The 23,937-nt window shown below is 38.7% G+C and overlaps 1 protein-coding gene across 9 annotated transcripts in view; it reads right to left on the bottom strand.

The window, feature by feature from the left end:
• The window catches only part of thrb (thyroid hormone receptor beta), a 103,712-nt gene extending 99,855 nt beyond the window's left edge, over positions 1–3,857 (bottom strand). For 3 of the 9 annotated variants that reach the window (XM_047816527.1, XM_027164969.2, XM_047816525.1), the window contains exon 1: positions 3,638–3,849. The gene's annotated coding sequence lies outside the window, so the exon portion shown is untranslated. Of the gene's footprint in view, positions 1–3,637 lie in introns of all 9 variants that reach the window. The other 6 variants (XM_047816511.1, XM_047816522.1, XM_047816523.1 and 3 more) reach the window with 4 other exon arrangements.
• Between the last annotated feature and the right edge of the window lie 20,080 nt (positions 3,858–23,937).

The following is a 23,937-nucleotide window of genomic DNA, read 5'->3' as shown; positions in this document are numbered from 1 at the left end:
ATATCCAGACAACCGCAGCACTGTTTTCAGAGACTGACATGCTGTGCATGATACACTTCATCTATCACCATACTGTATCAAATTATAACCATGCCATGTCACTGCCATGCTGTGGAGGTGCATTATCCGAATAATATCCGGTCAGTGGGCTTGTAGTGGTCACTGTTGGCTGACAAAGTGTAAATAAGTACAGATGGTACTAGGGTCAGTAACTGTACACCTAGAAATTGATGAAAGAGCCAGGATATCCAAAGGACATACAACTGGGATGTGGTAGCTCCGTGGTTAAGGTGTTGGGCTGCTGATCGGAAGGTCAAGGGTTCGAACCACCAAGCTGCCACTGCAGGGCCCCTGAGCCCTCAGTTGCTCAGTTGTAAGTCACTCTGGATAAGGGTGTCTGCTAAATGCCGTAAATGTTCAACTCTTTATATACAGAATACGCATCATTCGTGAATAACTCTGCTCTTTGAGAGCAGACTCAAATGACACGTTTTTTGTAGGTTTGGACAAAGCAGACACTCTTGCTGTGTAATTTAAACAAAATTCTTCCATCGAATGGACATCGAGACGAGTTTGATTTTCGCCTGCGTGTACGAGGTCGAATGAGAAGAAAGATCTGTGTAGCTATATGAAATCCTGTGTATGCACCTTTGTAGTGAATTTACAAATATTTAAATAGAGTAGGATACATTACATTCTGGACCGCGGCCAGGCTGCAGACCTTGCAAATGACTTCACCAGACTGATACTACAATAGAGTCAATGTATGCTGTGAAAAATAAAAACTGCTGTGAAGACAAGTCATGGTTTAGCGACTACCAGCTTGTAGAGACACATTGGACCAGAAACCAGCACTGCAGTTAGTCATATTTTCATTTCAATGACCTTCAAAATTACAATTTAAGGTTTAAAGGGAATAAATAAAAAACAATATTCCGCCTTCATCAAATTTAATGCATTTGTTCAGAGTCTAGGGAGTTGGTAAAATGTGTAGGACAATATTACAAAACACAACTGCTTCAAATAAACTTGTGTCTGTGTGTGTCTGTGTGTGTGAGTATCTGTGTGTCTATGTATACAGTGATACATCGAGATACGAGTACTTTGACATACAAATTTTTTGAGATACGAGCTGTGATTCGACCAAATTTTTGCCTTGAGATACGAGCAAATTTTTGAGCCGCCGCCACCGAAACAAAGATCCCCACCAACCATGTGTGCTCTGTTCCCCCCCTCAGCTTCCAGTGTCTCACTCGTTTAAAGCCACCTTTCTACTGCAGACGACAAACGACGGCTGATAAACCGAAAGTCATTCATTTCCTATGGAGAGTAGCAAAGGCGGTGCGTGAGGTGCCGACCATCTGCGGTTCTGTAATTTTCGGATCCGTTTTGAGAGTTGGATCCGTTAAAAAATTTTAACTTGTGTGACTACACCGCATCCGATATGCCGACCGGACAGGTTTTTATTAAAACGAGCAGCAGATGTTAGTGAGGAAGGGTTAAAAAAAAAGCAAAAACATGTGAAGAGAAAAGCGATGAAGAAAATTAAGCAAAATTAATGTAAAGAAAACAGAAATTGTAGCAATTAAGTTCAGTTGAATTAAGGGGAATCAAGCATCGCGTTAGTTCTGGCAGGCCACGTCGTCAAGTGTGCATCAGCTGTTAATCAGCTGTCCACGACGCGCACCAATGCGGTTACGACATCCATATTACCCGACCATTTAAATTCCCATTCATTGAGCCGCTTTCTAGCGCTTCGCTGCAATTTAAACTCCCTCCTCCTGACTCCACCATGCCGGAACCTGTGTTTGTTGTACCATTTTACGTCATAAATCTCCACATATTTTTCTCTCTCTCTCTCCCTCTCTCTCTCTAATTAGTTAATTATTTATTGATCCATTTATTCATTTATTATTTTCCAAAAAAAACCCTCTATGCATGATTAATGGTTCTGTTATACGGGGTCCATTCTATTCTCTAGTGGCTGCTCTCCCCGCTCTGTCCATGCGTGCACACGGACGGGATTCTTGCCCAGAACAGAACCATACCGCCAACACTAACTGTATGCTAAGAAATTCTCATTTGACAAAGTGGTCCTGACAGAATTTCAGTTAAGTTCGTTAATTTTAGTGGAGTTCAGTTAAGTTCCATTTAAGTGTAAAGTAGCATTGAGAGTGTGAGTAAGTAAACGAAAGTGAAAGTGTAATTCCTCCTAACTCCTCCGCCTGTTTACTCCTCCCTCAACCTCTGTGCGCATCTTCTGTAAAGTAAAACCAGTTTTTTTTTTTTAACATTCTCTTTTATTACTGTATGTTTTTATACAATATTTGTCATTTATAAATACAGGTACTGTACATTTTTCATATTCAAAACACATAAACAAAACAACTGGAGTGGAATTTTGCGAGCTGGAACGGATTAATGGGATTTCAATTAATGTAAATGGGAAAAATTGCTTTGAGATACGAGCAATTTGAGATACGAGCAAGGTCACGGAACGAATTAAACTCGTATCTCGAGGTATTACTGTATATATGTGTGTGTGTCTGTGTGTATTTATGTGTGTGTGGTGTAGGTGTGAGGATGGCGTCAGGCGTTATTAAAATGTGGCTGTTTTGATTATTTTTTGTTGTTTGATTGTTTGTTTGTTGGTTGGTTTTTTGCTTTATAAAAATTAGCCATTAGCCAAAGAGTCGGCTCTTTTTGTTGAGATGAGCCAAATGATATGATTCACTAAAAAGAGCCGGAATCCCCATCAGTTCGAGCACAGCCTCTCCCTTCAGTGTTTGACCTCAAAAGCCCACCTTGGGTGGAGAGTTCCAAATCAACCCTAACTCCCTTCATAAGTACACTACTTAGGTTATGAAATTACAGCACGCGCAGTGCACTGTATTCTCCAACGGAGTCATTCAGGAGTGAACCGAGTATGCGCTCGCGCGGAATTCTCTAACACACTGCCTAGTTGCATAATCGCCTCCTACGGCGGCACGCGAAGGACAAAAAGCACGTTTAATTCCCTAACAGCGAAGCGCGAAGTCATTAATTCTCGAGTTTCACCACTCCTGTCGCACCCCGATAGTGTTATTATTCAGCTTATTGTTACGATTTTTAACGCAACACGCTCAATAACAACACATATATACGCGTATAATTATGTTGTTATATGACTTCGTGCTAAATATCGCGACATTTTCACATTTTTGCACGCAGCGGGGTTTTTTTCCCCTGTAAAAAAACAACCGTGTGCAGTGTAGGATAAAGTTGTGCGTAATGTTAGTGAACTTAATGTCACGGTAAATAAACACCGACTACATGTTTATATATAATGTGCACGAGGCACAGCTCGCGCAGTTCGAGCACTACGCATGAAAACACACATATTTCACATCCTCCATTGCTTCTGAGCAGCGAAACTGACACCTCCAGTGCCGTATAACCACATCCGCTCTCGGTAAGGGCACAAACGTTACGGCTGGTGTGTGATTCAACACAAAAACAAGCGATTAACTAAACATTTATGTATACAGGAGCGCTGGCACGCGCGCATCCACGCGCACACACAGACATTAAGTAGCGAAGCGTTTTGATCTTTTCTGTTCGGCTTTGACAAGCGTCAAACACAAGGAATGTGACTCACCTCGGAAACCCGCGGGAAGTAAATAGCGCTCAAAAAGTCTCCTTATTGTGTCCGATTTCAAGAGAGTCCGGAATCGGAGGACCGGTGCGTCCTAGAACGACCTGCGGCGTGAGAGAGAGTCAGAGCCGGTCAGGTCTCAGTACGGAGCCGGGCGAAGCCGCGCGCGCACACTTACTTACACACACACACGCAGACGCGCGCGCACACACACACACACTTACACGCACGCACGCGCACACTCACACACATACACACACACACACACACACACACACACTTACACACACATTCACTTTCACACACACACATACACACACACTTACACACACTTACACACACACACACTTACTTAGTCACACACACACACACACACTTACACACACTTACATACTCACACACACACACACACACACACACACACACACACACACACACACACACCTCTTGCATTCGATCGCTATGAGGAATCAGAGAGCAGGGTTGTTTTTTTCTTTCTAAAGGACCAGGTTGTGAGCTTGTCTCTGCTCTAGCAATATGGTCAACTTTAATGGTTAAAAACACACCCAATTTAATTTATCTTACATGCTTACTATCACTAGGTTGTTGGATAAAGTGTGCATACTGTTAGTGAACTCAATGACAGTGAATAAACAGTCTAAGACACCAACTACATGTTTATATATAATGTGGACGAGGCACACACACACACACACACACACACACACACACACACACACACACACACACACACACACACACACACACAGTCTTTCTTTACTTTTCATTCACACATCCTTAGTCAGTACTTTACCCTGGAAAGATTTGCAGAATTTAGTAAGTCACAGGATCACAGGACATCACTTACACATAAACACACTCACATACTCATTCACAGCAATCCGCATACTAGATTGCAGACGAACCACAGCAGGAAGAACATGAACAGGATCTAACCTGTCTTTCTATCTAACCCTGCACTACAGTCTATAAATATGAAAATATTATTATATATTTTGTGTTCTGTTGGGTGACAGGCACCCATTGGATGTTACATTAGTAAGATGAAAGGTGAAAAAATGGTGAAAAATCATGCGTGCCTGCATCTAGAAGGACCCAAAGCTCCAGAACATCTGGCAGCACACCAGTGCATGCTGTTATATTGAAATAATCAATGCGTGTAATAAGGAATGTGTGAAGCTGTTAGTCCATATATCAATTATTATACAGTAACAAACATCACAACATTTTGCTACCCAATTTGCTGTTCTTTATCAATTATTTGTGTAGTTAATAGTCTTAGAACTGCTAATCTTTTCCTACTAAAATATGTGTCTTAAAAATGTCTCAATCGGTTCCATAGTTCAGTATTCAGGTCGGCTATTTTAAGGTCTGTCTGTCTCTCAATCGCAAAATCCTTCCAGTGCACTGGAAGCTTTGCTCCAAAAATCCCCCAATGCACAGCAAAAACCTGGGAGCATCGATGCTCTCTATGTGTCCCTAATAGAAATGACATATTCTAATTTTAAGAAGCTTTCCAGCAGGACAAAAATTGCTGACAAACCAAAATATCAGTCAACCTACAAATCTATAAATGTAGGTATCTTATTATTGTTGTTGTAGCTTTGCAATTAGTTACTTTAGTGACTACTTCAGTAACTGTTTTAGTAATGTTTAACTTTATTTACATTCAATATATGGTTTATTTGAGTGAACTTGAACTTGAACTTTTAATGATTTTTTAAAATCCACTAGCTAGCCAACAATCCTGCTTGAAGTACCATGACAGAAAGCTAATTAAATAATTGATATATTAGTGTTTTTTAGGGACTGATAAGGAAATTAGTATGACACCAGAAATTGAGATTTCAGTGTGCCAGTGAGTATTTATCCGGAGTCCTAAACAGTGCCTGATATACTGATTAATGACCTAGGAATCTAGAGAGCTGATTGAGACACAGCCAATGTCAATAACATCTATTTCACATGCCTTAGCATAAAAAAGTAAGAATTTATAATTTTGACCCTGACTATAGGTAATAAACAAGTAATCTTTATTCGCAGTCTCAGACTTCACATTTCTTCTACACTGAATATCCCAGTACATGCAGTACATGTAAAACTCAGTGTATATTACACCTGCTCAGGATATAACCTCTCTATTTAGCAACAGGGTTTTTTCCAAGCATTTTTTGGCAGCGCTGCAATTTGAAATGTCCCGAACTTAACAGGTTTGCTTTGGGTTCCCTCCAAGTGCACTGTATATCAGTACTGGCAAGATAACTGCCGAGAGACACTCCTCCACTGCCCTGGACTTTGTCAAAGGAATGAGAAGAGAAAGTTAGAATAAGTTAAATACTTGCCAAAAGTAAGAATTTTCCCCCACATTATCACATCTTCCATTCTCGGGTTGTACAAAAAGTAATATACATAAAAAGTCAATTATATATAGATAAAGATAATTAGCTGCTCTGTAAAAATGATGTGTATAATGTGCCTACAGCATATTAAGGAATACTATTGGTAAATTGCTTTCTAAAGTACAGTGGTTGAAATGTTTGATCGTGTTGTTGTTGTTGATTTGTGAGTAAGGTCCACTTTATGCATTAATAACTACCATTATGAAACACCACTAAAGACATCATCCGGTTGTTTGTATATAAGTTATTTAAAAAGAATTTTAAATGAAAACTAGAAAAGTATAGCAAGCGACATCGGTAGTTTTTAACTACCCTGTCAACAGGGAACAAAGAGCAAGCCACATGAACTAGATATGGAAAATAGGTGCACAAATGGGACTTGAAGAAGAGGTGGAGGCAGAATTAGGCAAGGAAGTGACCTAGCTCGTCAGTATTACATGGACTCCCTAGGAGGGTCAGAACTTAGAAGACATGCAATATTCGTAAATAGATCCATGTAAAATAGATCCATTAAAACTCACATGTCCAATAGAAGCATAAAAACCAGGAATGAAAAGCTTTATTCATTCAATACACCACTTTCTTGACTTACGACCATTATTTTACTAAAAGTATTTCTTATTCATCACTTCCATCGTCCAGACCACTATTTATTTATTTAATTATTTATAGTTTTTTTTGCTTGGAAATCTAAGAAATCATCTAGCTTTAAATTTCAAGCCTGGTGGATAGATCTACAGGAAGAAATATCTCAGGAGGAATGGAGGTACACATGCCTGGAGTCCAGGTGCAACTGTAAAACACTAATCTAAATCTTCTCATGTACATGCGATTATAGAGATTATACTTTATTCTTTTCTAATTGTATTTTAACTCAAATATTCCACATAAGTATAAACAGGACAAGGGTACCCTGTTCCAACATGTAGTATGAAAATACCCAGGCATCTCAGATTCCTGGAAAATGATAACACACTTAATCTCACTGATTATTGACTAGACTATCTCTCTTAATCTTAAATTATTATGGCTTTAAAGCTAATAAAAAAAAACTTTTTTCCCCCTACATGTCTCATAGCAAGCAAAATGGATCACTCTTTAAAAAGTGGCAAAAAGGGTTGAAAAAATATAATATGGGAATATTATATACATTACACACACATGCCTTGATTTCTAGATGAATAAATAATATTACGATGATAGCCTTGTATACACTTATTTAGCCATGTTAGATGTGAAACACTATACAAAATATCGCACATTCTAATTAAACACATAAGATGAACAGCATATGCACTTCCCCCCTTTCTCCTCTCTTACTATGGGGAATTGTATTTGTTCTTCATGTTTATCTTTCTCTAAGCTTATCTTACCCTGGGGTTGAAATTAATTGAATCCTGTTATTATAATTTTTGAAAGACAATAGAGACATTGTTTAAAAGAAAGAAAGGAACCGATTTACTTGTAATCATACCGCAAGACCCTTCAACTAGGAAGTAGGACCTAAGATAAGGGTTAAGATGATCTTAGGGATCGGACAAGATAGAAGTCTTTGCCAAGGGAATTGAGACAAGCATTAGTCACAGCTCGAGTCAGACTCAGACAGAGGTGCATAGCTTGAATTAATGATAGTATTTAAGTCAGAACTAGATGCTAGAAAAATATCTATATACATGTAAGAAACTTGAGCAACAGTGGACAGGATGCTAGGAGGGGTATTACTGTTCCTAGGCTAATAGACAATCTGCACAGGTTATAACAAGCAACATATGGGATTTATTAAGTACCGTGGTACAGGGAAACAAGAACAGGAAACATTGACCAAGTAAGTACATTGGGTGGGGTGGTTGGAGTAGGAACACCTCGACTTACTCACTTATCATTATAACAGCTTTACATTGTCATATTTTATTCCAGTATGCAGAATGGCACAAGTCCAGAGCTCCTGGTTTTAACCTAAGCCCCTTTGTTGTGAAATTTCACATGTTCCCTAGTGTTTGTGTGATTTCCTGCAGGTTCTCTTGTGTCCTCACGTGCCTAAAACATGCTGGTAGGTAGACTAGCTGTTTTAATTTGCAGCTTTAGGTGTAAACGAGCATGTGAATGCATGTGTGCATGTTGTAGTGTGCCCAATGATCTCCAGACAGACTCCAGATCCATCTGAGAAACATGGAGCTTAGTGAATTATTGATTCAACAGAGTTCAGTGATGGTCATGTGACCACCACATGTGTGAATCCTATAGGTGTGATGAGGTAAATGAGATAAACGAGTGGTAACGACTTCTAATGCTGCATAACTTCAAAATGACCTGGATGATAGCAAACATTATCATAATTAGAAATAACGATTAATAACCGATTAATGGAAACGCATTTAAATGACATTTTGAAAATTTAATAAGTGAACACTAGGTAATGTGTATTTTTTTTTTTGCATTGGGATTCTCGTGCTTCTGGTTTTAACCACCTGACTTTTCTCCCTCAAGCACAGAAATAATGGCCCTTTCAGTTTTACTCTTCACAAGCAGAGAAACTTTGAAGCTTGTGGGAAGGATCAAATAAGTGGTCATGTGAAGATGCAAGTGGGTAATAAACCGAGATGTGACACAAAGATAACGCTTTAGCTCAATAAAGTATTTCTAAAGTATAGAGCGCATGCTAATATATGCCTGACTTGCTCTTGGCTTGCGAATGATAACTCATGAAAGTGTCGCTTTGAGGCATTTATTCTGTTCTCATGTTTGACATATTCACAATAAATGTTTACATATACAGCAACTGGCAAACGCCCTAATCCAGAATATACAAAAGTGCTTATAAGTCTCAATCACTGAATACATTAACTCTGGTTCACTAGGTTACAGACTTAAGATACCATGAGCCTTTTTTTATTATTATTTTTAAATATACAGACATAGAACAAACAGGGGGGGAGTGCTAGTTCAAGTATTTCATTATGAAGTACATTTTAAGTAGTTCAAGTAGTTCAGTATTAGGTCTTCAACCGCCAGTGACTCAGCTGTCTGGACATCTAGGGGAAGTTCATTCCACCACCTCGGTGCCAGAACAGAAAAGAGTCTTGTAGTATACTTGCCTCTTACCCTGAGAGATGGTGGGACCAATCGAGCAGTGCTGGTAGATTGGAGGGTGTGGGGTGCAGTGCGAGTAGTGATAAGGCTTTGAGATAAGAGGGAGCTGGTCCATTTTTGGCTTTGTAGGCAACCATCAGTGTTTTGAATCTTATGCGTGCAGCTACCAGAAGCCAGTGGAGGGATCGATAGTGGACTTCAGCACAAAGCAGGAGCGGTCATACCAACTGCTAAACATCAACGGGTCCAAAGTGGAGAGAGTGGACAGTTTCCGGGACCTAAGTGTTCACCTCACACAGGTCTTGGTCCTGTCACATCACAAGAAGGCCTGGCAGCATCTGTACTATCTGAGACACTTAATGGTTAGCACGTTTGCCTCACACCTCCAGGGTCGGGGTTCGATTCCCGCCTCCGCCTTGTGTGTGTGGAGTTTGCATGTTCTCCCCGTGCCTCAGGGGTTTCCTTCGGGTACTCCGGTTTCCTCCCCCGGTACAAAGACATGTATGGTAGATTGATTGGCATCTCTGGAAAATTGTCTGTAGTGTGTGAATGAGAGTGTGTGTACGATGGGTTGGCACTCCGTCCAGGGTGTATCCTGCCTTTATGCCCGATGACGCCTGAGACAGGCTCCCCGTGACCCGAGGTAGTTCGGATAAGAAAAGGAGTGAGTGAGTGAGAGTGAATTGAATTGAAAATTCATGTGTTCACACTGCTTTAAAGCAATGAGATTTCACTGGTGCTGGTAAACGGTGCTGTCATTCTCTGCTCTCTAAGACCAACCTCGTGTCCAACCCATCCAAGATGAGAAATAGAAACTGCTCGATGACTGATATCATAAGCACAGCACAAGCTGATAATAACTCGCATTAGAGAAATCCGCAAATAATCAAGACCATATATGTTTCTTTCAAATCCGGCTCTATGACCTCGACTCCATTTTAGGTGCATTTTCTTACACAATTTTCTTCCTTTGTTTAAGAGGAAGAGGCCTAGATGAGGAAGAAAATAGACTTTTAAAAGCTTAAGATATTTTTATTGATGTATTTTTTTTGTGGCTTTCCCATTGTTCTATTGTCCTCTTTCATCATCTCTGATCCACCCTGCTTGATCTAAACAACAGGCATCCGGATCGTTTCACCACACACATTATGGACTGTAGAGTAGCACTGTACAGTATACTGTAGTCAAATAATAATGGTGTTTGCTGCTATGCTTGTACCAGGATGCAGAAATCCAAAATGATTGTACTGTTAGTGTTACATATAGACTTGACATTACTTGCAAAGTTTTACTGAAGCACCTCAGTGCTGTTGAATTCATTTCAATTCAATTTAAAGCATCTTTATAGGAAGATAGATTTTCAAATTAAATCTAAACAATGGCAAGGACAAATGTCCTGAGATGATATGAGGAGGAAACATTAAAAGACTCAATGGGCAATCCATCGCCATCTGGGTCGCAGTGGATAGTGTGATTATAAATCGTTTCCTTACTATAACTGTATACTTGTAATGAGTCTGTCTGTGTTTTCCTTTGTTTCTGTCTGCTGTCATTCCCTGCTGTTAATTGTTGGCTCTGCCCACTTATTTGTTACCATGGACATTAATTGCACTCAATCTTTTCTCCAGGTGTGTTGTCTTTGTCTCTGATTGTCTCTGCTTTGTCATTGGTTCCTGTCACCTATATATTCTCTGCTTGTCCACTTCTCTGGTGTTAGTCGTTGTTTGGTGTTTATGTCTCTGTTCCTGTTCCCTGTTCTGCTCAGTGTTCTGCTCAGTGTTTTGGCCTGCTTATCTGTTACCTGTTTCTTGTTTTGGTTTATTAAAAAAGTCAAACTGTGTTTGGATCCTCACTCGCCTTTGTCTAATCGTGACAACATTATATAGTCAATTGCAATTGTCTATCCAGGAGCTTTTGAGCAAAGAGTATGAGAATATATAAATTATTGTCTAAACATGAATTTCCACGTACCAAAGCAATCAAATTTTCATTCACAGAGATCTAAGTGCAAAACCTGACCGCAGCAGCCCAAAGCCATCTCCATGGTCAACAAGTGCACTATCCACAACAATCCCATCTATCTCCTTCCTGTCCATCTAGAGCTGGCCCAATGTTGAACTCTTGAATCTGATTGGCCAGGAGATGTTAATTAATTTTCTGTAATAACAGTTCTGTCAGTAAATCCAGCTGTACTGTTTATATAAAATGCTTGTTTTACTGCTTTAAAGTTACAGTTTCTATAGAAGCAACTTATACAGGGACAGGAACTTGCATAATAGACGCTCCACAGAAACAGCTTATAAAAGTCATGTAATTGTTGATCTGGTGATGTAAGTTCAAATAAATGTCCTGCAATGAGAGATTTCATGTTTGTTTTTTGTTTTTTTGATGGAGTCTCCAGTGTCATTGCTGTGTCACAATTAGAGGTAAAGCTGTAAATTGACACTTTTGATACTTCATTTTATATAGATGTGTATCATGGCAGCACTTACAGTAATAGTGTTCATTAATGAAATGAGTATAAGAGAATCAGTTCAATTTGGTTTGATTCTGAAAGTGAATCAAATGAATTTTCTGGCTACTGTAGGTGACTAGATGAATAAGTATCACCAAGTATAAACCACATCAAGCTAACTAAGTATTACAGATTCTTAACGGTTATTAAGTGTTATTAGATTGTCATTATACAAATTATACAAATTATAAAGTGGTTATGACGCTTTATAAGTGGCAGTGATTATATAATGTGATTATATAAAGTGGCAGTGATTATAGTTCAGGTATCCAGTAGTCTAACAAGAACCACACTGTGCAATGTAAATGGTCAGGTGTACAACAAGAACAGCAACAATTAAAGTTGAATTAAACTGTTAAAAGCTCAGCTCTTCTCCTATTCATTTGATGGCTAGAGAAATATTAAATATTAAATATTGAACCCAAGCTTAGTGACTGTAGGCTATTCTACTACTCTAGAATTTGTGGTGTAAAGAATGTGTGTGTGTGTGTGTGTGTGTGTGTGTGTGTGTGTGTGTGTGTGTGTGTGTGTGTGTGTGTGTGTGTGTGTGTGTGTGTGTGTGGTCACTTTGACCTTTTGTACTCCTGGTATGCCTATAAATAAACAGTCTTGAGTCAGAGGTCATTTCCACCAAGGCCCTAGGCTAGCAGTCTAGTGTTGCTTGATGAAATGAAAACCTTTACACACTGATAATTGTTTAAGGTGGACTATATAGATCAGGTATTTTCCCCAGGTATATTATGCCCTGTAATACTTCCCTTTTACATTTAATACTTGAAGACATGCTCCATTATCCTGCTACCATATAGAACCAACATAGTCTATATGGGCAGGAGGGGAAGAGCCGTTCAAACCTTTAAAAATCTTCATTCACAATGCATTTTTTTATTTATTTTTAATTTTCATTTTTTAATTTTTTTTTTTTTTACTAATTACCTCTTTTGAGTAATCAATGATCGTGTCACAGCACACTCACTGCTTTAGTAAGCGCCATAAAGTTACTCCTATTGTGTAAAAATGTAAGAGAATTACAACAAGTGCTAATAGTGACCCACTGGGGCAGGTATCATGTTGCCCTCTGCTTGACCTGTTAACATTTTCAGATGAGGTGGAGTAGCAAGCATGACAGTTAATCATAGGGTTGAAAGAGTCTTCTTTTTTGTCCAAATTTAAAAATATTTCGTGAAATCTCGCCAAGAACAAAAATGAAATGGTGAAAAGTAAATGCATACAGTGCATACTTACACACAGAACCATTTCATTTCCTTATGTCTATCTTACCGCGATTTTGTACATTTTGCGAAAGACAGATTATGGAGCTGATAATGATCATACATTAGAAATGCATGTGACCTTGTTTTACAATGAGAGAGAAAAAGAAGCAGAATATGTCGGCTTTTTCTAATGACCGGAAGTTTTTGGATAGTTTCCGGTATTTTTTGTGATTGTTGAGATGTAATTTTTTTGGAAATTTTGCTGAAATCTTGTATGTGAGTCAACGTACATCCTCTGTCAAACACAACGGAGCAAACAAAGCTCACATCGAATTGCCTGACTGCATGCTGAATGACTTTATGTCAATACTGATTACTGTTACTCTAAAAATTGACCAGATATTGACCTACAGCATAAGGCAAGTGTGATATTTTATTAAATTAATTTTGTTTAAGTTTATGTCGATAATACTCAATACAAATGTCTTCTACCCCACTAAAATCCAGGGCCATGAGCCGCTGCTGCTCAGTTTAACGTTTGGCTTGTGCAATCATGAAAAGAACAGCGTGAGAAGAACTGAGAACTTTGATACTGGGGTTGATTTGGCCAGAAGTCCTTAGTAATAAGCTTTTCTTATGCTCATGTACAATTACGCTGCATGGTGTGACCAATATACTGCTAATTTATTGTGTTTAAGAAATTAATATTCAGTAAAAATTGTAAACATGGTGAAATTGAGACATTTTTGTACTTATATCCTTCTGAAGCTTTCAGCTTTTCTGAAGTGAAAGGGGAAAAATGAATGTAAAATTTTGTTTTATTTTATTAGGCTTATGTTCATTTAACTGTGGTATGTAGTAATCAAATTGTGAGAAAGCCATACTTAGCATACTTTTTGTAGTTTTAGCAGGTTTTCTTTGCAGGCTGACACCAAATTAGATGTTACAAACATATGATGCCACCAATAGGATAGTTTGTGAAATTTCATCCCTGATAGATATTCCACAGTAAAGTCAATAGAATTGTTGAAAAGTGGAAACCTTTAGCAAAAGCAGCTATGCATCCATGAAGCAGAAGACCACAAAAAGTCACAGAGTGGTGTGTAAAAGACATCAACGCTCTGCTGATTCCATAGATGAAGAGTTCAATACTTCCACTGGCATTAAAATCAGCACGAATCTGGTTTCCATGTCTGCAACTGCATGCGAGCCGCATATCTCGGGGATTAGCCAAGTGGTTAAGGTGTTGGACTATTGGTTGTCAAGCTACCACTGCTTGGGCTGCTGAGCAAGGCCCTTAAACTTCAATTGCTCTGTTGTTTAAAATGAGATAAAATGTAAGTCTCACAGGATAAGGGCATCTGCAAAACAATGTAATGTAACATCACCATGTATTATGCCAAGCATCGGCTGTAGTGGTGTCAAGCATTTTGGCAGTGGAAACATGTCCGCTAGAGTGACAAATCACACTTCTCTGTTTCTTAAATTGATGGATATGGAGTCTGGGTTTGGCGGATACCAGTAAACATTACCTGCCTCACTTATTTGTGCCATCTTTAAAGTTTGATGGAGGAGATATAACATTATGTGGCTGTTTTCCAGTGGCAGGTCTAAGAGGCTAGGCTCGTTACATCCAGTGAATGCTTCAGCAAACCCAGACATTTTAAACAGCGCTATGCTCTTCATCTTTATGGGAACACTTTGTGGTTGGACCTTGTCTATTCCAGCATGACTGCACCCCAGTGCTCTAAGCAAGGTCCATAAAGACATGATTGGTTGAGAGTGTTGTGGAAGAACGTGACAGATTTGCACAGATCCCTGACCTCAACCCCAACAAACACCTTCGGGATGAACTGAAGCTGGCACGGAGATAAAGAGCCAGACCAGAAGCTGTTATAGCTGAAAAGGGGTGAAGGCACCAACTCAGTTTTTATGTCCATGTATTTAGAATGCAATGTTGGTTTAATGGTGTATACTGTATATGTGTGTATGTGTGTGTGTACGTACATATATTTAATGTCACATTTTGCTATTTTGCTATGCACCACACTGTGTGTAATAACACAAGATCCCCTATGTTGTTGCTCAGTGTTAGTGTACAGTACAGCCTGTGTTTTGGCAGATTAGCTGCTTGGAATGAAATTCGTTTGACTTTCCTCAGCATTCATTTAGATGGAGCAGCATGTTTCTGCAAAACCACTGGGCACTTACAATTACCCCTCCATCTGAGGCTTCATCCAGCCCTCGAGAATGCAGAGCAGGGTGTAGAGATGCACTGTGGAGGCCTGTCTGTCTGTTTCTACAAGAAAGCAGTAGCATGGACAGTTTTATATTTTAACATGTAACGTCATGGTTTCTTCTAAGCTTATTCAGTCTTAAAAAGTTCCATATGGCACATCAATGCTGTTATAATGTTACAGACATTTTTGCTTAGCCTGTAATAAATAAGACTTAAAGAGATGGCTTTTGCTTTTTTCTAAAGTTTACTTGGCTCTAAAAGCAGCAGGAGGTTTTCCAAACCTGAAACCCAGCTATGAGTGCAGACTGTTGTGCCAAAGCAGTCCTCTGCTTCCATCATGTGGTGGGTCAAACAGATGACCAAAAACATACACACTCATGCTTTAGCTGCACTAGGAGAACTGAAAAGTTTAAAACAAACAAAGAAATAAAATAAATGAATAAATATATTAATGCACACCACATATTGTACAATTACAGAGCTGTATGCTTGGAGAGAGAGAGAGAGAGAGAGAGAGAGAGAGAGAGAGAGAGAGAGAGAGAGAGAGAGAGAGAGAGAGTAGTAGTAGTAGTAGTAGTAGTAGTAGTAGAAACACTCAACAACGTGTGTGTGTGTGAACAGGAATATTTATTTATTTAGTTTTGACAATTATTGACAGACATAAATAATACAAAGAGAAGAAAAATAGGGAAAGAACACAGAAACATAAGGTAAATAAACAAAAGATAATAGATAATTGGTGTAAAAATACAAAAGGTTGAAGAGTTGGTTGAAGAGTTGAAAGATTTGAATATGAGTGTTTAGATGAAGACAACGAGGGATCAGACGCTGTACCTTAACAGCTGGAAGAAGATTTCAAAAGAAAAGAGGATTATAATGCATTATGTTTTATTATGTTTTATTTTCAGACGTTCAAGAGAACTCTGAATTGCTTTTCTTTTTCTTATAATCATGTATTCTCCTGTAATAGAATTAATATTGCTTATTTTGACTGTAAACTTAGATAAAAAGCTGTTTCTTGTAGTGAAAGCTTATGAAGAATACTGTGTATTCGCTGGGAGTAATCTGCATGCAAAGTGTTTTAATGCTTGCTGTCGAATTCCACGGCGAGAGAACGCTTCAGTCATATATAATCACAGCCCATCCTCAAGTTGCAGGAAGTTAACTGCAATCATATAACCATATATAAGTTAACATTGAGAATAGAGAAAAAAGCCATTAATAGCACACAGAGTCGCTGACGAGATATATTTGGGAGATGAGAAATTGTTGGCGGACGTGATGTTGGCTGTCGAGAAGGCACAAAGTGGACCAAACCCGACAGCCAAATCCAACTGGCCACAGTAATTACTGTATACAGAATGTATAAAAGCCTGCCTTGAATCACAGTGTGTATGCATTCTAGTGTAGACAGCCTCAGTGTAATAAGTCCGTCTGTGTTTTTGCCCTGTTTCTGTCTGCTGTCTTGCCCTACTGTTAATTGTTGGCCCGCCCACTCATTTGTTACCATGGTCACTAATTGCACTCAATCTCTTCCCCAGGTGTTTTGTCTTTGTCTCTGATTGTCTCCGCTTTGTGATTGATTCCTGTTTACTACATCTACTCTGTTTGTTCACTTCCCTGGGGTTAGGCCTTGTTGGTATGTGGTGTGTTCATGTCCATGTTCCTGGTTCCTGGTTCCTGTTTTGTTCCGTGTTCTGCCTCGTGTTGCCTGCCTGTTCATTTGTGTTTTGGATTAAAACTTTAAACTGCATTTGGATCCTCAATCGCCTTTGTCTCACCGTGCCTAACCGTGACACTCGGTGCATTTTATACTCTGTGTGCATCATAGACAAAACGCAAATTTACACTTGGAGAGTGTTTCTTGGTTTGTTATAATCTTTGAATCTTAATAACTTTTACTTATTCTAATAGTGTTTGATTATTTGAAGGAGTTTTTATTTGTAATTTTCTTTTTATTTTACATATATTACACACATCTATCTGTATTACACTACTTTTAATAAAAACAAGGCCTCCCATTGTGAGGATCCTGAAAAGACAAAAAGGTCCAAGTCTGCCTCCTTCATTTAAAGATTTGAACAATAGATTAGGTAGAAGAACTTGAAGAGGATCCTTTGTTAGAAAACCGAGGGGACTTCGAAGGACACCTGTGTTCAAGGTAAGACCAACTTTGATAGTTGGTCTTGTGTTTTCATCACTAAACCATGCAAACTAGGACACCCTTTAGTGGGAGAGCGGAAGGGTTTCCTACGCAATCCGAAAACGTGTCACTTATATATTATTTTATTTATTTAGCAGTTTTCTTTAGGATTTTTTCAAATGTTTGCACAATAAATTTTCAATATTTTTAAAGGGATTTAATAATTACATGCTTTATTCTGCCCCGTTTCTATACAAATATGGTTTTATTTTGTTACAAAATAAAGGTCATGTCAGGTCTGAACATGCTGGTCACCTGTTCATCGGATTTCTGGGAAAGTGAGTATGATGTATGATAGTATGAAATTAAATATCATCTTTTATTTGCTTTCTTTAAACTTTGCTATCTTCTTTTATTTGCTTTCTTTCTTTTCCTCTCTGTCTTTAAATAATTAGATGCTTAAATAGCATTCAATCCTTTTGGATAAAAATGTCTGCAGACTGAATAAACAGAAATGTAGTAAGTCTCACAGAAGTATACTGAGAGCATCCTGAACGCCTGGATCAGTGTCTGGGAGCATAAACAGATAGTGAAAACAGATGAGAACATAATCATACTTTTTGTCCTCTATCAAAGAAATGAACCATAAATGCTGAATCCTTCATCACTGTAGATAACTTCTTGGATTCTCTACTCTTGGTAAAAGATACCTGAGTGAACAAGGTGCTAATCCCTATCTATGGATCATCTTTTTACTCCAGATAGTCAGGGTTCTCAGTGCCCTGCTGTCTCGCAACCAAACAGAGCCGCATAAACGCTTTTGTCCAAGAGGCAAACTCTCACTTTGCACTGTTCGCTCGTATCTGTGTTCAGCATTGAATTTCTTTGTCATGTCTGACTCCACAGTGATGTTAATGGCTCATATGATATACTGTAGACACACAGTGCTTTAAGAATTGGTAGTTTTTTCTGATTTTACGTAGCCTACCTTATTCACACGAATGTTTCAATCTTCAATGTAAATACAATAGCATTACAGCACAATGAAATTCTATCATTGCACATCCTAACTTTGGAGGTTGGGTCAGAGCACAGGGTCAGCCATGATACAACTCTCACAGGTGGCAACATTGGCAGATTGACAGTGCTGGGGCTTGAACCCTGATCTTTCTATCAACAACCTACAGCCTTACCCTAAATTTGAGTTAGCACTGTCCAGAAGTGATGGTGATATTAAACCCATTTCTCCTCTCTGTGATTAACCCAGTGCTTGCTCATAATCATCTAATATTTGAAGGTGTTATCTTTAACCACTACACACTAATTCAACAGAGGGATTGATGCTATTACAGTTTACTAAGTATGTATATGTTTACTTGAACCCTCAACGTACTTTATGATGTACAGAATCCACACTGTTTGGCGCTATTTGTGTGTTTGTCCTGTAGTGTTTATATTCTATTGTGTTTTTGTCTCGCACTATTTGCTATAGGTTGCTCACAATCACTTTATGCAGCTAGGACAACTTACTCTAAGTTCTTAGCACTGTGTTGTTCTATGTAGCACCATAATCCTGGAGAAACGTTGTCTCATTTCAGATATATATGTTTGAAATGACAGTGAAAGGATCTTGACTTGACTTGGAAATAACATTTTACACTGAAAGACAACAATGTCCGGGAATAATTTGTTTATACTGACTGGAAACCAATGTACTGGGAAAAAAGGGTTAAACATGTTTATATTGAAAACTATACTTTATATTAATGGTTAGTGTCCGTGTACTGCTCTGACATCATAGGAGAATCTACCTACAGACTCCTATAAAATACCAAGAGTGTTGATTCTCACTCATATTAATGAGAAGTGCAGTGTAGAAGTAGTGGAGAAATCCCTTGGACTCAAAGAGATACAGTATATGACAGCCAGAGACTCCGACTTGTTTACTTAGCGATCTGAGACAATAATCTCGACGGCATGGAAATTTAAACTTTGGAAGCTGATTTGTTTGAGCAGAGTGTACCGATGAGGTGGTGAAAGAGTTGGACTAAAAAATGAAAGCTTTTTTGCATCACTCTCTTTAGACAGCACTGAAACAAAGGTGAAAATAGAACAACGTGTCAATGAAATAAGTCAGATTTAGTGGATTTTCTCTCTGTAGTGCATCTTTTTATCACTTCAGAAATAAATAGTAACCCTGTAATCTACAAAGCTTACATTCACATTACTATCACTTAGTCACTTATTGCAAAGTCACTCAATTTATTTTTAGAAAAGTGTATTTGTATAGAACATTAAAGTGCAGTGAACCAAAATTAACGGTAAAATACGATCAGAGTGAAGAATTAGACCTTGTTACAGTGTACAGAAAGGTTTAATCAACCAAAGATAAACAGTACGAAACAGATTGCAGGGACATTCTCTATAGAAATATTATGGAAAGGAATTCTGGGAGTCTATTGAGTTTTTTCTTTACTGTGATGTATACTGTGTATAGGTCAGCACAATACAACTGCAAATGCTTCAGATTTATCATGCTATTACTATGTGCACCTCAGCACACAGGCTTTCTGTATTTTATTCATATATTGCACCATGTTGTTAAATTTTTCACCACAGCGAACAAAAAACAGCCAGTTTTTTCTCTCCATCACTGACTCCAACACTGAATGTCATGACTTCATTAGAACTCTCTACTGCTTTGTCCACCTCTTTATCTATCTAATAAACTCCAGAACTTCATTTCAAGTCAAGGCCATTACAGTAATCCCATCAATACATGTACATAATCATCACCACTAGAGGGAATCACAGCATCTCAAATGACCCCCACGTTTTGTCTGCTTGATTCCTGTAAGAAGATTCATGGTCCTATTTGGAGGCAATAATGCATCACATATGGGTCTTTTCACCGTAAACTCCAATTTGACCTTTTCTAACTGTTTCTCCGGAGAATCCTTCCCTTATGCTGATGAGCTGTCAATCACACAAAGCCGATCGGCCAAACCCATTCGGCCTGCCGTGGCAGAGATAAGGCATTATACACAGTCGAAAGCACACACAGACACATTAGTCTTTTCTGAGAGGTTCATTTCTTAGAAAAAAAAGAAACATTTACTCATGTCACTGTCAAGAAGGAAAAAGAGAACCACTGATGTTTTAATGAAGAAAGAATTGACAAATCATGAGTCATTGACTGTCATTCGTTAGTCAGTGCCAAGGTAAAGCTTTTTTAACCTAAAGACCTTTGCATATTTATTCAGGTTAAATAAAAAGCCACTGAGCCACGATCGCTCAGGTCTGATAGCAAATCATTACTCTGATGAGACGTTATACAGTCTCCGAGCTGAGGATAACTGCCCTGATAAAAGAACGAGAATGAGACCTTCTTATCTGACTCACTTCCAACGAGCTCAGCGTGACCTGTGGTATATGGTACTGCATGTGTGACCTCTGAGAAGGCGATTGTGCTTAAATTATTCTCAAAGGTTAAGCAAAATAGGTCATTTAATTGTCTCATTAGTGTTAGTCCAGTCTCTGTGCCATAGCTAGCCTTTAAAGAAATCCTTTTTCTTCAGTTCCTCAACTGTATCTTCTTAAGTAAGCAGTGGAGAGATGCGTCACTATTGGACAGACTGGTGAGGAGGGTAGGCTCTGTAGTGGGAAGTGAGCTGGACTCACTGGTGTCAGTAACAGAGAGAAGGACCTTTGGCAGACTGCTCTCCATCCTGGACAACAGCCACCACTCTGACACCTGCACAGCATATTGACCAGGTAGAGGAGTGTGTTCAGTGACAGACTGCTGTCTCTGTCATGGTCCACTACAAGACTGAAGATCTCCTTTGTCCACCTGGACATTAGACTGTACAACAGCTCTCAGGTGTGACAGGGTTGAAACACACAAACTAAGGATTAAGTTTGTACAGTTTTTCATCTGCAATTACTTTACATCCTTATTTACTTGTGTATTTGCTGATACGGGACATTTTACACTTACATATTTTATATATGCTTGTGTTTGTGATAACCTTATTTCTCCGTATGTTGCTACTGGATACGTACATTTCCTCTGAGAGCTATCTATCTATCTATCTATCTATCTATCTATCTATCTATCTATCTATCTATCTATCTATCTATCTATCTATCTATCTATCTATCTATCTATCTATCTATCTATCTATCTATCTATCTATTCAATGTGACTACAGACGGCACATTAAACAAACATCTCCAAGCTTCACATTATTAACCAATATACAGTGCAGTATACAGTCGAGCCTTTTTTTTTAACCATACATTACTAGTAAATTCAGTGTTACTATAGAAACTATTAGTTATTATAAGAAGTGCAGAATTATGAATGTGACACTTACTCTGCGGCAGTTAGAGCTGCTGTTCTAGATACTTAGCCAACACTTTCTGACCACTCAGAATCAAAACCTCAACACTGAAAGAGCCAGGATTTAGAAGAAGGATTTAAGAGATGAATCCGTTATAGATTAATATGGCTTTTATTCATGTCACTGTTTCATCTTACAACCTTATGCTTACTAGTTGAAATTTGAGCTGAAACATCTTCTGATCTCAGGATTATAACTGCATAAACGTCATCATACCAGGGATGATTATTCGCCTTAGGTGCCTAATTTTTTTGTGTACTATTTGAGAAACAAAAGTTTCTGCTTCTGTTTCAGTTTCTAAACTCACACATATTATATTAAGGTATTATAGGAATAATAGCATAAGGTATTATATTAAGGTAATAATAGTAAGGATTTTATTTTATTTATACTTTGACAAGCATATTTATTTATATATTTATTTATTTTGCCGAAGGTCAATGTCTGATAGGTCGATTTTGGTGGAAATGAGTGCCAATGGTGTTTTTTTTTTTTTTTTTTTTTACCATGTTACCTTATTCATAAGATTAAGAGACTGCTTAATAAAAAAAATAAACGACAGTCATATGGAACATAAAGAGAAACTGGTAACAGAATAATAAAGGACTTGTATTTGGCACGTGATGAAAATGTACTTATATTGAGAAATTCAGAATTTCAATTTTGTCAGTCTGAAGTAATTTGAAAACATTGTAGATCTTGCTGGGGTAGAAATGTAAATTTCATCGCTTTAGTGATTGAAGAATAGCAGCAGTGTCAAAACTATGATGTCACAAATGTTAACGGTATGAAGGGGATTAGTGGTTAGCACATTTGCCTTGAACCTCCAGCATTGGGGGTTTGATTCCTGCTATTGCCCTGTGGGTGTAGAGTGTTCATGTTCTCCTCCTGCTTCAGGGATTTCCATCTAATACTCTGTTTTTCCTCCTCCAGTCCAAAGATACATGTTGTAGACTGATTGGAAAAATCTCAAAATTGTCTGTAGCACGAGTGTGTGTACAGTATGTGTGTGTGTGTGTGTGTGTGTGTGTGTGTGTGTGTGTGTGTGTGTGTGTGTGTGTGTGTGTGTGTGTGTGTGTGTGTGTGTGATTGTGCCAAGTGATGGAGTGTGGTGATGTCCTCCACCTTGTGCCCCGAGTCCCCTGGGATAGCAACCACGCTCTTTGTGACCCTGTGTAGGATAAATGGTACAGAAAATGGATGGATGGGTGATTACAGTATGTTTTTCAGTGTATTGTTTTTTTTACTTTTGTTTTGGTTTGGATTAAATTCAGCAGTCTAAATTGATCACGGAAAGAGAATGCTGGTGAACTGAAGGTGAGAAATCCCTCTCAGGTTGCAGGTTTGGAGCATTAATCAGAACCTGCGTGTCTGTGTGGCGATGCTCATGCTGTGCTATGACATCCTCACTCATCACTATGAAATATGAAAAGCATTAGAGCGTGCTTGCTGACTTAACACTTGGCGCTGTAGGAATGCGATCTTGTAATACATGCTCCTTTAAGATGGGGGGGGCAGGAAACGTTTAAGTGTGCAAAATAGATGACCTCCTGCTGACAGAAAAAGTGTTTAAAATTCATATTTACCATGTACAGAGCCTGGCTGGGCCAAGCGAGTTTTATCAGAGGACGTCTTGTCCATATGGACCCTGTCTCAGCAAGTCCATGCTGTGTAATTATGTTGGCAATCGGATCAGAGCAGTGTGTGTGGACGGCTCATCTATTCTGGTGCGCTGCTCCAGCTCCTGGTCCTCTCTCCCCTTTCTTGAGTCAATATACAGACAAATAGTGACCTCTCTGTCTGTTTTATGGCCCTCCAACACTTTCAGTGTCTAGAATGCACATTACTGACAAGGCAGCAGCAGGTTGTGAATCAGTGAAACAGTTCTGTGTGGTGTTTTCTCTTTTTTTCCCCCTTTCTTTCTTTCTTTTTTTTTTTTTTTAGCTATGGCCAGAGAATGGATTAAGAGAAATGATCCAAGGTCTGTAGTCTGTGCCTATAACAACAGATCTAAATCAGGCCAAAACAAGCTGTGGTCAGTATTTTAACCTTTACGAGATGGACGTTAAAACAGGCCATTGATCAGAGATCTGTACGGAGGATTAGGGAGGAGGGCTCGTACTTCTTTGCCTTGGTGTCACGGCTGTAATTTGGTTGTCAGAAGACAGTGATGAGATAGCACAGTGATGAACTGAAGCTTTAAGGATCTCTGTCGGATTTTGCTCAGATCTGTCTAAAACAGCTTATTTTAGCTGAGAGAGAGAGAGAGAGAGAGAGAG

The sequence above is a fragment of the Tachysurus fulvidraco genome, chromosome 7, assembly GCF_022655615.1.
Source record: "Tachysurus fulvidraco isolate hzauxx_2018 chromosome 7, HZAU_PFXX_2.0, whole genome shotgun sequence".
NCBI classification, from domain to species: Eukaryota; Metazoa; Chordata; class Actinopteri; order Siluriformes; family Bagridae; genus Tachysurus; species Tachysurus fulvidraco.
The sequence above is the reverse complement of the archived record's forward strand: the minus strand, read 5'-3'. Positions and strand labels throughout refer to the sequence as shown.